Raw genomic sequence first — 17,554 nt, 5'->3', positions numbered from 1 at the left:
TGTTCGTAAGTCCATTATAAGTCTCCCTTCCTCTCATCCCAGTCCCACATCCTTCATTGTCCTCCTCACCAATGCATCCCATCATTGTCCTCTCCCCCACCTCCATCATTGAGCTCTCCATCAACGCCTTCACCACCACATCATTGCCCTCTCCACCACCTCCATCATTGCCTTCTCCATCAATGCCTTCACCGCCCCCATCATTGCCCTCTCCACCACCTCCACCATTGGTCCTCCCATCCACCCCCATCATTGTCCTCATCACTACCTCCATCATTGCTTTCTCCCCCACCACTCACATCATTGCCCATTCCACCACCCCCATCATTGCCTTTTCCACCACCTCCATTACTGCTTTCTCTCACAATACCCACATCATTGCCCTCTCCTCCACCTTCATCATTGCCCTTTCCACCACCTCTATCATTGCTTTCTCCCCCACCACTGCCATCATTGCCCTCTACATCATCTCCATCATTGCCTTCTCCCCAACACACCCATTATTGTCCTTTCCACACCACCATTATTGCCTTCTCCCACACCACCCCATCACTGTCCTCTCTATCACCCACTTCATTGCCCTCTCCACAACCCACACACCCACACCACTCACCTCTCCATACGTACACACCCACACCTCTGCATGCACTCTGGCAGACACACACACCACTCACCTCTCCGCACGTTCCCCACAGCCGCAGCATCTTCATCGCTGGCAGCATTTTCTCTAAAACAGCCGTGCACTGAATGCTGACATCATCCAGCTGCATTGCTGTGTCAGACAGGAAGTGCGGGCAGGAAGCAGGATGGATCCCTGCAGCTCTGCTCTGCTGCAATTTCCTCCTGTAGGCAGCGAAGCAGCAGAGCTCGCTCCCTGCCCACCACACATGAGGGCAATCTGGCCAGGGGCCTCCAGGAGCCTCGGGGCCGAATACACAGGCCAGATTGCCTTGCAGGGGCCCCCTCCACCTCCAGTCCCTAGTGCAGCCACAGCAGATGCACATGCGGTATGTGCACCCATGATGTGCTGAAGCTTTGTAACGTTTTTATTTCTTTATCCATCCTTGATGGTAAAAACGGATACACAGGTGGCACAATGATACACAAGACTGATGACACCATTACAATTTTTTCACATATGTGTTTATACATGGACGTGTGAATGAGGCCTTTACAAGAGTATAGAGCTTCTGGAAAGAGCCAAAAAAATCACCCTGCATATAGGGAAATCTGCTAACTGTGTGATTAGGATTTGACTCTTACATGCAGCTGTAATATGAAAACAGAAGTACTGGTAATACAGGCTCAGACTTAAAAAAAAACACCTCACTAATTACAAATAGTGTTTATTCTGTAGATGTGTCTGGTGAACAGTTTGATACCATGAATAAATTGCAACATTTAGAAAGGGGAAAAGAAAGAGGAAGTTGGAAAAGTTTCATACAGTATGTGCTCACACAAGAAAATCCCAGTGTGTGATTCTTCATTTAGTGTCCGGTAATCTGTACAATGACATTTACCAGCAGTAAATTCACTGAATTTGACTTAGAGAAACAGAGACAGCATAGATGTTATGTAAGACATAAAAAAAATATCATTGCTATTTTCATCAAGTTTGTTTTTGCCCTCCAGATATAGATTCCCGGAGTTTCCTCCAGTATCCAGAATTCTATTCATATTTCATATTACCAGTGTTCATGTGACATCAGCCCTAGTATCTGTGAATGCTGGGAAGATTAGATTGTGGGTTTGCAATTATCACAATCTATACCTATAATACTGTATGTGAGTGTTACATTAGACAATGCATAATAATGAATAATAGATAACCAACCATCACATTCTACACAGCAATATATAGAAAATAAAACCTAAGATAACAAAATGAGCAAATACCTGCAGTAAATAAATAGCAATAGTGCATGAAAGTAACATAGAATACTTGGTTAACATAATTTTGATTAAAAAAAACACTCAATCCCATCACGTCATGGTGACCCTATTCGGGATGGTCCTAACCTCTAGTATTAAAACTTTAACATATGTCAAATGACCTAAATGTGAACAAGGCACTTGGATAACATAATTTGGTTAAAAATAGTTAAAACCAGGTTTTTGCACTCTGTGCAAATAGGGGGCGTCATATCCCTTTTCTTTGAGCTAGACATTATGCTTATATAGCTCCCCATTGCTGGATGTCCATTGGTCGGGGGCCTCGGTCCTTCTCTGCCCTTGTTCACATTTACTTTATTTGACATATGGTAAAGTTTTAATACTGGAGGTTAGGACCGTCCAAATAGGGTCACTGTGGCGTCGTGTGATGGCTTTTAAGTTTTTTGATAAAAATTATGTTAACCAAGTACCTTTAGTTATTTTCATGCATTATTGCTATTCATTTCTTTCAGAGTATTTGCTCATTTTCTTTTTATCTTAGGTTCTGACTGTTTAGTGGTCAATGTGAACATACGCATGCAAGCTGCATGCATGCCAACATATATTTCAGTTTGTTTCTTTGGGTTTTAATATCTAAAGAATGTACAGTAATATCTACTACATGCAGCAGTTTTTTGTTTGAACAAGTTCTGTCTGTGGAAAATATTGGACATGTGCATGGCTCCATACACTACCATTGGCCCAAGTGCGATCTAATGATTTGTCGGATCGCACTCGGACTGAAAATACACTTGCCTGCACCTGCCATTAGTATAATGAAGAAAGTGAATCTGCCACTCTAGTTGCAAAGGTGATATTTATTCACGTCATATAATCCAAAGAGCAAAATAGTAATGTTTTTGTCTACGTTATTAGACCTTCATCAGCCACACAGATATACAGCAAAAGCTGATCAGATTAGGTCAGAAGATGAGAAATTGTCACTAGTGTGGACTATTTTGTACTTTGGATTATATGGCATGAATAAATATCATCACCTTTGCACCTAATTAGAGAGCTGGTTCCTCTATCTTCATTGCACAGTAATATGTGCCTGGGAGCAGGACTTTGGTGACATATACTGCTTTGTCCAGGGTTGCACACTGTCCTGAAATTACAAGACCGGCCATAAAAATAGCACACGTTTCTGCCCTATCCATAAAAAAATTGATTTGTTTGAAGCTGAAGAAACATACAGATTATTATGACCATAATTATCATCATTTTAGAATTTACAGTGACCACAGCTGATGGCTCCATATCGGAATTATGGGCTGTAGACATTTTGGCACACCTGGCTGTGTCAATGTTGTAGAGTTGGTTGTCAGTACACACCCAGGGCAAGGAAAGTATTGAACCCCCGTAACCAGCAACAATGTCACATACATGTTCCCTTAAAACAAATAATGCCCTCAGTGCCCATTTAGAAAGTCTTAATGCCCCTCTAGTGCCTTTTTAAAAGTGATATTACCTACTGAGTTCCCACTACAAAAGTAACCACCTTTATGTCACCCCAATAAAAATCTAAAGTTTATACTTATCTAAGATAAATAACACTCGTACAGTAGCTCTCAAATTCTCCCCATCCCTTTATTACAGAGAAAGCAGGCTGGAACAGGTGGGAACACAGTGACATCATTGAGGTCTTGTAGACCGTAGGCTTAAAGTAGTATAATGCCTATAGGGTGGAGTGCGAGTCCAACTGTGTCATGCCGATGTCAATGCGATTCAAAGTGGTACGCACCTAGAGATCTTGGACATTCAGCCTGAAGTTTGGGGTACATGCACCGCCCGGTCTTCTACACTGGTGATGCCACTACTTTATTTTCTTTTGAAATCTTGCGCCCTTAAGATTTTTTCATCAGGGCAACTGCCTCTGTTGCCACCAGATATTATATAAACTAGAAAGTATGACTGTGTCTACAACATAAAGAAAAATCAATCAACAAACAAAAAAGGTAATATAGTTTAGAAGGTTGAAAAAAATACAACAGTCCATCCAGTTCAGTCTATAATCCTGCATTGCTAATCGTAAGGCAAAAAACCTCATGAGACAAAAGTCTTTATTTTTCCAATTTAAAACCAGCTTCACACAATTATGAAAAATGGGTCGTTCTTTAAAGAATTTGTCCACTACTTGGACAACTTCTTCTCATACACCATGCTTGGCCCCCATAAAATAATAAAGCTTATACCCACCTCCCATGCTGGCGCCGTTCCCGCTGTGTTGACACTCACGGCCCTGGGGCTCCTGTGCTATTGTTGTGATGCCGCCACCCAAATAGCGCGGATATCACTGTCCCCGCCTCCTGTCGAATTGAGCAGGAAGAGAAAGTCTGAGATCAGCTGCTTCCTCTTCATGTTCAATTTGTCCAAAGGTGTAGACAGGGATACCTGCGTCACATGTGACAACTGCACGAGAGCCCCGGGACCGTAAGTGCTGACACCGCAGGAATGGCGTCGGCATGGGAGGTGAGTATAGGCTTTATTACTTTTTGGGGGCCAAACATTTTGATCAAGAATTGGTTGACCAAGTAGTGGACAACCACTTTAATCCAAAGACTTGGCCCAACCGACCTGATCTAACGGTTATAGGGGCATATGTGTAGCAGTTAGCTTAGCTTGTGAAACCTGTCAGATGGGCACAGACCCGACTAGACTGCATTTTTTACACTGGTGCATGGCGAAGAATTTTGTGCATCTTAGGCTCGGGTCACACCAGTGTATTTTCTCTCATCCAAAAGAATAGGGCCTGTTATACAAATCAAAATCCGATTAGAGTTTGATCAGAATGAGAGCATAGTGTGAGCTGATCCTCTCAGATGAAGATGGAAAAAAAAATTCTCCATCTTCTCCTTTCTGTCAGTCTATGAAAAATTGGACCACACTCAGATGTCATCCAAGTGCAGTCCGATATTTTCCACAGACTCACTGACTTGCATGTATGAGTGCGATCCAGTATTCGGATACAACTCGGGCATGCTGTGATCTTTTTCACGGACTGACGCAGTCCATAAAAAGTATCGGTCATGAGCACGGCCGCATAGAATAACATTGGTCCAAGCATGATTCGATGTTTTGTTGGACCAAAAATACGGTAATGTGCATGAGCCATAAAGCTGAGTCTACTAGGCATCATGTGTAGTGTGACAGCAATCCTCAGACAAGATGCAACCTGCCGGTGTGCGGGGACATTGTTTCCTGCGGTGGCGGCGGCGCGCACGCGCACTATAGGCGTGCTGCATAATGAATGCCACTATAAGAGTGCGAGGATTTTGTCAGCTCAACACACTCCCCTCCTGTGATAAAGCCTACGCGAAACGCGCGTCAGGTGGGTTTACTTCAGCAACCCGGCACCTAACTGTCTTCCAGCATGGGTAAGGAATTTTATACCTAACTCTGATACTTTGCACTTATGTTTCCCCATATGGACTTTTTGTCACTATGACAATTCCTGTGGTATGTACTATCTCATAGAGGTTGGACATTGCCTCATACTTATGTTGGGCATATTAGTAATGCAATAGTCGGTATCAGTCATGTTGTGCTAGACTATTTCCATGCTTGGAGCACATTAAATACATTTTTGTGCCGGGGATGCAGCAGTTCCCAGACTAGGGTTTTTTGTCTTTTTTTGTTAATTTTGTTACTTGTTTGTAATCTTTGATATTTTCAATAAAGTGTACTAATTTTTTAATTATACTATATGTATGGAACTCCATTTTTTCTAATGTGTTAATAGTATTGGGAGTATACATTTAATGTCCGCTTACTTCATGGGTATATACACCAGGCCAATTAGGCATTACCCTCCAGTATATGGGACCCATGTCTTTCTTGTGAGTTTGAGTTCACTATTAATTTATTCTGTGTTATTCACAGCTGCTGACTCCAGGCAAATGGATTTCAGAGCCAGAGACTCATCATGGCTTAATCAAATAAATGAAGTCTTCAAAGATGACCCTAGTTTGGTTTTAAATTGTAATTATAGAGAAAATCAGGAATCTATTCAGAAACTTAAGACGCTACTGCACAGGCGTATGAGGACATGGTGGAACAAGGGCTTTCTTGAGAAATACATTTCTAAGGGGTTAATACCAAGAGGTTTGAGGGTCCAAGTGTTTCCTTCCTTTGACACAGATGTACCATGGTTTAGAAATGGATGGGAGGAATTGGCAAATAACTGTTCTAAGGGCTTTATGTCATTACTGATCAAATTAAATGAACTGACTCTGAGTGAGATAGAGAGGGACATTGATAACATTCAGACATCCCTCAAAAAAGACCTTACGTCTGAGGCCATTAAAAAACTGAATGAGGACTTAGAAAAAGATTTTTCTAAGTGGGAAGAGGAGATCAAAACTACCAAAACGAAAAAATTCCAGAGAGATACATTAGATTTTCAAAATAATCAGGTCTATAGGTGGAGACAAATAAGACGGAGAGGACGTTCAACATCAAGAGCACGCACTGAGTCAATGTCATCTATGACATCTGGGGAAGATCAGGATACGGACATAGCCCAGGGCACAAATCAGGCATTCAATAGACAGAGGAGGTCGAGCTTCAAACCAATGGAATGGGGTAAGGCAAGACCCTCTACAAAACGGAAAATGCCGGTATCAAGTCAATCTGATGATAAGAAAAAGAAATTTGGAACACTGGAGGTAATTAACCTGTCCAGTCACAAATTGACTGATGCACAATTAGAAGTATTGTCTCTAGGACTAACCTTTGTGCCTAACAATTCGTTCAATTATTTTTCAGCCATGAAGGATTTATACCTGTTCTCCCGTAAATTAATTTTAAAAAAATTGCATAATAAAAAGGAAAATGAAGAGCATGGTTTGACCTCTACGGCTGAAAAAGAGACATTGGCCATCCTTGAGGACCTATTAAAGGAACAAGAACCTGATGTGCAAGGTACGTTCCCGAGGTCGATTCTACCTAAATCAACGACGTTCCCTCCCTTGTCTATATGTCCACAGGTTGAAATATTCACTAAGTTGGTGCTGGAGGATTTTAAAAAAATCCCCAATTTTGTTACTAGGGACAATATAACTAGATCCCAGCGCCAGGCCCTTGGTGAATTGGGGGCGCTGGATGACGTGGTGATAAAGGCAGCTGACAAGGGAGGGAACGTCGTTGTATGGCCCACTACCAAATATGAGAGGGAGGCTTTCAGGCAATTGGGATGCAAGGACACATATACCAGACTGTCCCATTGTCCCTTGGCCACATTTAAAATGGAGCTTGATGGAATTCTTTTGGATGCAGTGGATCGTGGAATCATCAATAAAAAAATCTATGATGGATTATCAGTTGAATTTCCAAAGATTCCTACTCTGTATCTATTACCAAAGATACACAAGGATTCTAATAATCCCCCTGGGAGACCTATTGTCTCCGGGATAGATGGTCTCTGCGATCCAGTGTGCAAATACATCGATTTCTACTTAAAATCTATGGTTGAAATATTACCATCTTATATAAGAGACACAGCGGATATGCTGACCAAAATTGAGGGTACCATCTTGGAGCGGGACATGTGGCTAGTTACAGCTGATGTCGAGTCACTATATACATGTATATCCCATGATGATGGTATTGATGCGGTCCGCCTCTTCCTGGGAGGAAGCAACTGGGATGGCCAGGTCTGTGATTTCATTGTTGAGTTGTTGCGGTTTGTGCTGACCCACAACCTATTTGTCTTCAAAGACAGATACTATTTACAAAAACGTGGTACTGCCATGGGGGCAGCTTGTGCCCCAGCCTATGCCAACCTGTTTCTTGGTCTATGGGAGAGATCCCTTTTCCAGTCGGACGGGGTCTCTTCCGTGGACCGAGTGCAGTGTTGGCATAGGTATATTGATGATATTTTCTTTATTTGGCAAGGCAGTGAGATTGGCATCAGCGAGTTTGTGGGTCGGCTCAACCGCAATCCATTCAACATTAGATTAACTTACAAAGCACACAGACAAAGAATCGATTTTCTGGACATTTGTTTGGAGGTGGATGAGATGGGGGCGTTGCACACGGATGTCTACAGAAAGACCACTTCTGTGAACTCCCTGTTGCACGCATCCTCATCTCATACCACACATACCATTAAGGCCATCCCAGTTGGTCAGTTTCTCAGGATGAGGCGGATCTGCTCAACGGACCAAAAATTTGAGGCCCAAGCAGAAGATCTAAGCAATAGATTTAAAGCTCGCGGGTATAGTAACCGCTGTATTAAACAGGGATATTTAAGAGCCAAAAAAACGCAAAGACACCAATTATTATTTAAAAAAGAGAAAAAATCAGCATCAGAGAATTGTGTCAGGTTTATCTCTACATACAATTGTCAGTGGAAAAGGATGCAACAAGTAATTAACACCCACTGGTCAGTACTTCTTACTGATCCAGTATTGGCATCCAATATTCCCGTTAAACCACAATTTACAGCTAAACGTGGTAGGAGCATTAAGGACCTATTGGTCAAAAGCCACTATGTGGCGAAGGTAACTAATCCTTTAAATCCAAGCAATAGGGGTCCAAATTGGGGATGTTATCCTTGTGGGGATTGTCTGGCTTGCAAAGAAAAGAACTTGTCTAGAGGCACCCATTTTTCGTCATCAGGGGATGCAAAAAGGTTTCAGATTCGACATCATATAAGTTGTACTAGCACATGTGTTGTATATCTGGCCACATGTCCCTGCTCCAAGAGATATGTAGGACTTACATCACGTCAGCTCCGAGTGCGTGTAAGGGAGCATGTAAGGGACATCGCTAATGCGAAGGAGGTGGAGGACGTTGGCATCCTAAAGACTCTCCCAAAACACTTTCGCATGTTTCATGCATGTGATCCTAGAGGCCTACGGATCTTGGGAATTGACCAGGTACATTGTGGTAGTAGAGGAGGTAACATCAAGCGATTGTTGGCACAAACAGAGTGTCGCTGGATAGTGACCCTTAACTCTATGGCCCCTGTGGGACTCAATGAAAAATTGAGCGAGGATTTTGTCAGCTCAACACACTCCCCTCCTGTGATAAAGCCTACGCGAAACGCGCGTCAGGTGGGTTTACTTCAGCAACCCGGCACCTAACTGTCTTCCAGCATGGGTAAGGAATTTTATACCTAACTCTGATACTTTGCACTTATGTTTCCCCATATGGACTTTTTGTCACTATGACAATTCCTGTGGTATGTACTATCTCATAGAGGTTGGACATTGCCTCATACTTATGTTGGGCATATTAGTAATGCAATAGTCGGTATCAGTCATGTTGTGCTAGACTATTTCCATGCTTGGAGCACATTAAATACATTTTTGTGCCGGGGATGCAGCAGTTCCCAGACTAGGGTTTTTTGTCTTTTTTTGTTAATTTTGTTACTTGTTTGTAATCTTTGATATTTTCAATAAAGTGTACTAATTTTTTAATTATACTATATGTATGGAACTCCATTTTTTCTAATGTGTTAAGATGCAACCTGGGACCTGCTGTCAAATGACTATTTTAGAGCTCTGGTTCTGATTTAAAAAATGGCCAAGTTGATGAGAAGTCGCACACAAGATGCAGTCGCTTGTGATCACGTGTGGTGTGACATCTGTCGTTGTGTAGCCTTGGCCTTACTTTAGTGCACCCTGGCATGCAAAATGCCCACTGCTGATGTACTAGATGCCTTGTACAGGCATTGTGTCCAGTTCTGCTGCTTGTCCCATTATAAACTACTAGATGGTGGCCCGATTCTAACGCATCGGGTATTCTAGAATATGCATGTCCACGTAGTATATTGCCCAGCCCACGTAGTATATTGCCCAGCCACATAGTATATTGCCCAACCACGTAGGATATTGCCCAGCCAAGTAGCATATTGCCCAGCCACGTAGCATATTGCCCAGTCACGTACTATATTGCCCAGTCACGTAGTATATTGCCCAGTCACGTAGTATATTGCCCAGCCACGTAGTGTATTGCCCAGTCATGTACTATATTGCCCAGCGACGTAGTATATTGCCCAGTCACGTAGTATATTGCCCAGTCACGTAGTATATTGCCGAGCCACGTAGTATATTGCCCAGCCATGTAGTATATTGCACAGTGACGTAGTATACAGCACAGAACCACGTAGTATACAGCACAGACATGTAGTATACTGCCCAGTCACGTAGTATATTGCCCAACCACGTAGTATATTGCCCAGCCACGTAGTATATTGCACAGCCACGTAGTATATTGCACAGTCACGTACTATATTGCCCAGTCACGTAGTATATTGCCCAGTCACGTAGTATATTGCCCAGCCACGTAGTGTATTGCCCAGTCACGTACTATATTGCCCAGCGACGTAGTATATTGCCCAGTCACGTAGTATATTGCCCAGTCACGTAGTATATTGCCGAGCCACGTAGTACATTGCCCAGCCATGTAGTATATTGCACAGTGACGTAGTATACAGCACAGAGCCACGTAGTATACAGCACAGACACGTAGTATACTGCCCAGTCACGTAGTATATTGCACAGCCACTAAGTATATTGCACAGCCACGTAGTATATTGCACAGCCACGTAGTATATTGCACAGTGACGTAGTATACAGCACTGTTGTGGATTCTGTTTTTGGGCTCCCTCTGGTGGTTACAGATGGTACTGGGTGACTTGTGTTCTCTGCGGTCTCTGGTGTCCACCTGTTCTATCAGGATATGGGAGTTTCCTATTTAACCTGGCTTTCTTGTCATTTCCTCGCCAGCGATCAATGTAATCAGTGTGTCTTGTTACCTCTGCTTTCCGCTTCTGTAATCTTCAGGACAAGCTAAGTTTTTGATTTTCCTGTTCCACGTTTTGCTTTATTTTTGTTTTAGTCCAGCTTGCAGTTATGTGATTCCTTGTTGCTGGTTGCTCTAGTGGGCTGATATTACTCCTCATGTTCCATGAGTTGGCACATGAGTTCAGGTAATTTCAGGATGGTTTTTTGTAGGGTTTTTCGCTGACCGCGCAGTTCACTTTTGTATCCTCTGCTATCTAGTTTTAGCGGGCCTCATTTTGCTGAATCTGTTTTCATTACTACGTATGTGCTTTCCTCTCATTTCACCGTCATTACATGTGGGGGGCTGCTATTTCTGTGGGGTGTTTCTCTGGAGGCAAGAGAGGTCTTTGTTTCTTCTAATAGGGGAAGCTAGTCCTTCGGCTGGCGCGAGACGTCTAGAATCATCGTAGGCACGTTCCCCGGCTACTGCTAGTGTTGTGAATTAGGTTCAGGATCGCGGTCAGCTCAGTTTCCATCACCCTAGAGCTTGTTCTGTTTTTTGTGTGCTTGTCCTTTTGTGATCCCCTGCCATTGGGATCATGACACAGCACAGAGCCATGTAGTATATAGCACAGACACGTAGTATGTGGCACAGTCACGTAGTATATTGCCCAGCCACGTAGTATATTGCCAAGCCACGTAGTATATTGCCCAGCCACGTAGTATATTGCCCAGTCACGTAGTATATTGCCCAGTCACGTAGTATATTGCCGAGCCACGTAGTATATTGCCCAGCCATGTAGTATATTGCACAGTGACGTAGTATACAGCACAGAGCCACGTAGTATACAGCACAGACACGTAGTATACTGCCCAGTCACGTAGTATATTGCCCAACCACGTAGTATATTGCCCAGCCACGTAGTATATTGCACAGCCACATAGTATATTGCACAGTCACGTACTATATTGCCCAGTCACGTAGTATATTGCCCAGTCACGTAGTATATTGCCCAGCCATGTAGTGTATTGCCCAGTCACGTACTATATTGCCCAGCGACGTAGTATATTGCCCAGTCACGTAGTATATTGCCCAGTCACGTAGTATATTGCCGAGCCACGTAGTACATTGCCCAGCCATGTAGTATATTGCACAGTGACGTAGTATACAGCACAGAGCCACGTAGTATACAGCGCAGACACGTAGTATACTGCCCAGTCACGTAGTATATTGCACAGCCACGTAGTATATTGCACAGCCACGTAGTATATTGCACAGCCACGTAGTATATTGCACAGCGACGTAGTATACAGCACAGAGCCATGTAGTATATAGCACAGACACGTAGTATGTGGCACAGTCACGTAGTATATTGCCCAGCCACGTAGTATATTGCCAAGCCACGTAGTATATTGCCGAGCCACGTAGTATATTGCCCAGCCATGTAGTATATTGCACAGTGACGTAGTATACAGCACAGAGCCACGTAGTATACAGCACAGACACGTAGTATACTGCCCACTTAGTATATTGCCCAGCCACGTAGTATATTGCACAGCCACGTAGTATATTGCACAGCCACGTAGTATATTGCACAGCCACGTAGTATATTGCACAGCGACGTAGTATACAGCACAGAGCCACGTAGTATATAGCACAGACACGTAGTATGTGGCACAGTCACGTAGTATATTGCCCAGCCACGTAGTATATTGCCCAGCCACGTATGTAACAGGTTAAAAAAAAAAGACTTAAAATAAAAAATAAACATATACTCACCTTCCGAGGGCCCCTTGTAGTCCTGTCGCCTGTGTGCGGTGCACGCGGCAGCTTCCGGTCCCAGGGTTGGTATGAGCGCCGGACCTGTGATGATGTCGCGGTCACATGATCGTGACATCATGGCAGGTCGTTCTCGCATAGCATCCTTAGCACCGGAACCTGCTGCTTGCACTGCCGAGGAGAGGATGCGACGGCGGAGGGTGAGAATGACCTTTTTTTTTGTAACATTAGATCTTTTTACTATTGATGCTACATACGCAGCATCAATAGTAAAAACTTGGTCACACAGGGTTAATAGCAGCGGTTACGGAGTGCGGTACCCGCGGCCCGTTACCGCTGGCATTAACCCTGTGTGAGCGGTGAGTGGAGGGGAGCATGCGGGCGCCAGACACTGACTGCAGGGGAGTAGGGAGGGACTAATTGGACTGTGCCCGTCGCTGATTGGTCGCGGCAGCAATGACAGGCAGCTGGCGAGACCAATCAGCGACGCGGGATTTCCGTGACGGAAGTTGCCGACAGACAGACGGAAGTGCCCCTTAGACAATTATATATATATATATATATATAGATTGTAAACTATTATAAACTATTGTGTTTTTCTATTTAGGAAAGGTGAAAAGTACAAGGTTACAAATTTGTCAAAAATGTGTGTCACGTTGTCTTGCGGTAATTAATACCTTTTGTACTGTAATGTCTTTGTAAAATGTGTAAACAATAAAATGAGAAATGTGTTAAGAAGATAATGTTCTGTAAAGCCAACTTACCAACCAGGTAACACGCTGCTGTGATGTACCCAATGGCTGACATTCTGGAGCAACCATCCTATTATCATGAAGGTGTGGAACCTAACTGATACGTGGCACATGCCTGACAAGGAGCTTAGAAAATCATAGAAAAGGACACAAAAGGATAGGATACCATCACAAGGCCAATTAATGCTGGTATAGGGGTATGCTCACACATAGAGCTGTTTTGCATTTCATGCTGTAAGAAAACAAGTTTTTAAGTTTTTCCCCCGCATAATATGGCACAATAAATGCAGACCAGATATAAATTGGGTGTGCAGTGTACACGCTTTTTTGCCATGTAGTTTATTGATAATTTCTTTTATTGTACCGTGTAACCTATTAAAAAGCCTTGTATTTACAACACTCACTGCACAATAAAAGGAGGGTAACTTTATCCTAATTGTCAGTACAATTAGTGTAATATCAAATATATATAGTAATAATTGTTGTTTTTCACAAATTTTCCAAAATAAAAACAGCATTTTTTCGTACATTTTTTTGTTTTCGGTTTAAATATTTTTTTACTTTTTGATTACAGTGTTCTGTCCTTTCACTGTAAGGCTATGTGCCCATGTTGCAGAAATGCTATGGAAATGTCCGCAGCGTTTCCGCAACTCCCTGCCACGGGTAAAACGCATGTGGAATTCCCATGCGTTTTCCTGCAAAACACAAGCTTTTTGCAAGCGCTTTTAGCTTGCAGAATGCTTGTGTTTTCCGAGCGATTTGAAGCATCGCTTGGAAAAGTGATTGGCAGGTTGGTCACACTTGTAAAGCATAGTGCATAGCGCTTGACAAGTGTGGCCAACTTTTTACTCTTGATGCTGACTATGCAACATCAATAGTAAAAGATAGAATGTTAAAAATAATTAAAAAAATATGGTTATTCTCACCTTCCGACAGCCCCCGATCTCCTCAGCGGCGCTCCCGGCACGTTCAGTTCCCAGGGATGCTTTGCGCGAAGGACCATTGTGATGTCACGGTCACGTGACCGCAATGTCATCTCAGGTGGTTTGTGCAATGCATCCCTGGGAACTGAAGCCTCCGCGTGCACCATTGAGAGTCGGGAGGACAGTATATCCCTATTTTTTATTTTACTTCTATTTTTTTACAGAAATATGGTTCCCACGACCTGGAGGAGAGTCTCCTCTCCTTCAGACCCGGGTACCATCCACACATGAAGCGCTCACTTTACGCTGAGTGGGCATAGCCACATGCGTAAAGTGAGCGTTTCATTGCAATCCTATAGCGTGGAATCGCTACGATTCCGCAGAAATAATAAACATGCTGCGGATTTTACCACTATGTGATTCCGCAGTGGGAAAATCCACAGAATGGGCACAGCAACTGCGGAATCCCATAGGATTGCATGGGAATCCGTTTTTTAAGCGTTTTTATGTGTTTCCACTGCAGCAAAAAACACGGCAGAAATGCATAAAAAACGCAACATGGGCACACAGCCTAAGAGTTTGTGCACACAAGCGATTATCTCAGATGAATGCCATCCCTGGCTTTCATGGTTAAAGGGAACCTGTCACCAGGTTTTTCTAGAATCACAGAATGTTAGAGTTAGAAAGGACCTCAAGGGTCATCATGTCCAATGCAAGGCAGAATTCACTAAACCTTCTCAGACAGATTACTGTCCAGCCTCTGCTTGAAGACTTCCATTGAAGTAGAACTCACCACCACCTCTCATGGCAGCCTGTTCCACTCATTGATCACCCTGTCAAAAAGTTTTTTTCTAATATCTAATCTGTATCTTCTCTCTTTCAGTTTCATTTCATTGCATCTCGTGTTTCTATGTGCAAATGAGAATAAGGATGATCCCTCTACATTGTGACATCCCTTCTCTTAGCCTTCTTTTTTGCAGGCTAAACATTCCCAGATCTTTTAACTGATCCTCGTAGGACATACTTTGCACTCCACTCACCGTCCTGGTAGCTCTTCTGTGTACTTGATCCAGTTTTGTCTTTTTTTTAAAATGTGGTTCCCAGAACTGGACACAGTATTCCAAATGAGGCATGACAAAGGAGGACTAGAGTGGGATAATTACGTTACGTGACCTAGACTCTATGCTTCTCTTAATACATCCTAAAACTGTGTTTGCCTTTTTGGATGCTGCATCACACTGTTGACTCCTGCACTCTGTGATCTTTAAGGCCATGTGCACGTTGTGGATTTTACCGCAGATCCGCAGCGTTTTTGATGCTGGGGGGTCTGTGTGGGGCTGTGGGGGGGTCTTTGGGTGTGTGTGTGCGTGCAGGCATCATCTGATGGGACTATAAGTCCCATCAGGCTATGCCTGCTACAGTGACAGTGATTGACACATTAGACAATGATGGGACAGTAGTAGTCCCATCATCCGGCTAATGTGTTGAATGTAAAAAAACAAAACAAAAAAAAACACATACAACATATGACAAGTACATACAACAGACAGTATGTACAACACGCAACATAGGACATACAGAACACACAACAGTACATACAACATATGACATACAACAGTGCATACAACAGTACATAAAACATATGACATACAGAACATACAACAGTATGTTAGGGGTCGAGTTCCCACCTCTGCACAGGGGGAATCTCGAGCCATCTCCGCTGCGGTCTCCCATTCTTCTCCTGCCACAGTGGAGGCATCACTCCCAGCGTCTTGCTCAGTCTGACACTGTGCAAAGGGTTACTGCTGCCTTTCCAGCTTCTGCAATTGTAGCCAGTACTGGTCAGCGGCGAGCAGATGTCTTTGGGACTAAGTCCTACTTTTCCCCTTCTGAGCATGCTCTCAGGGTAAGATTTCTCATTGGAGATCAAGGGTCACATGCTCAGGAACTGGAGCAATTCCCATTGGTCCTCTAGGAAGGTCCTGAAGTTGCTCAAGTTCTGTGGCAGCCTCCCATTGGTCCTTCTGGGAAGGTCCTGTAGTTGCTGCAGCTATAAAAGGTTCGCATGACCGCACAGCCATGCGCTAGTATCAATCTAAGTTATGTGCTTTGCGCCAGTGTGGTTATGTGTGTATGTATTCAGGGACCTGGCTGAAATAAGCCCCTAGAATACCGGCACCCCCGGTGAGGAGATTTTGCGTTGTGTATGTATTCAGGGACCCGGCTGAAATAAACCCCTAGAATACCGGCACCTCCGGTGAGGAGATTGTGTGTTTGCATGACCACTGACTGCTATCAGCTCAACAGTTAGCTTGTGCTCCTGTGAGTCTAAGGCTAGGTTCAGATTGCGATAGAGCAATCCGTTTAGCGCCTAGCGCTAGCGGATTGCGCTAACGCAATGTTTTAAAAGTGGTCGCGTTAAACGTCCCCGCTCTCACAGATCTCCGATCTGCGAGAGCGGGGAACGGACCTCGGGCGCGCCTAAGACGCTGCAAGTAGCGTCCGCAGCGCGCCACAAAACATCGGCTCATCGCTAGCGCGTGCCGAAAATGGCACGCGCTAGTGATGTGTGTCCCCATTGCTATTAATGGGTGCGCTAACGGACGCGTTGCACGGCGTTAATTTCGCCGTGCAACGCTGTCCGTTAGCGCTGTCCCATTAACGCAATGGGAACCTAGCCTAACAGAGCGCAGTGCTTTCCTTTCACGGCGACTCTGTGAAGTAACAGAGCTAACTTATACCGCCAAATAGTGCCACCATTCACTAGCAGCAGGTTCCTCCTGCACGGTGAACCCCGGGCTGCGAACGCACCAATAATAAACATCTATATTTACTCGGTGCGTTCTGCTAGCCCTAACACAGTACATACAACATATGACATACAACAGAACATACAACATATGACATATAACAGAACATACAACATACAGAACATACAACAGTACATATAACATACAACAGTGCATACAACATACAACAGTACATGCAACATATAGCATACAGCACATACAACAGCACATACAACATATGAAATACAGAACATACATCAGTACATACAACATACATACAGAACATACAACATAACATAGAACATACAACAGTAAAAAAAAGCTTTTAAAAATATGAAATATATAAAACTTCAAATTACCCCCCTTTCTTCCCATTCAAAATAAAACAATAAAAAAATCAAACCTACACATATTTGGTATCGTCGCATTCAGAATCGCCCGATCTATCAATTAGAAAAGGATTAACCCGATCACCAAACGGCGTAGCGATAATTTTTACAATTCTGACCATTGTCCCTTTATGAGGTTATAACTCAGGAACGCTTCAACGGATCCTGATGATTCTGACATTGTTTTCTCGTGACATGTTGTACTTCATGATAGTGGTGAAAATTCTATGATATTATCTGCGTTTATTTGTGAAAAA

The sequence above is a fragment of the Ranitomeya imitator genome, chromosome 5, assembly GCF_032444005.1.
Source record: "Ranitomeya imitator isolate aRanImi1 chromosome 5, aRanImi1.pri, whole genome shotgun sequence".
Classification (NCBI taxonomy): domain Eukaryota; kingdom Metazoa; phylum Chordata; class Amphibia; order Anura; family Dendrobatidae; genus Ranitomeya; species Ranitomeya imitator.
This window is presented reverse-complemented; position numbering follows the sequence as displayed.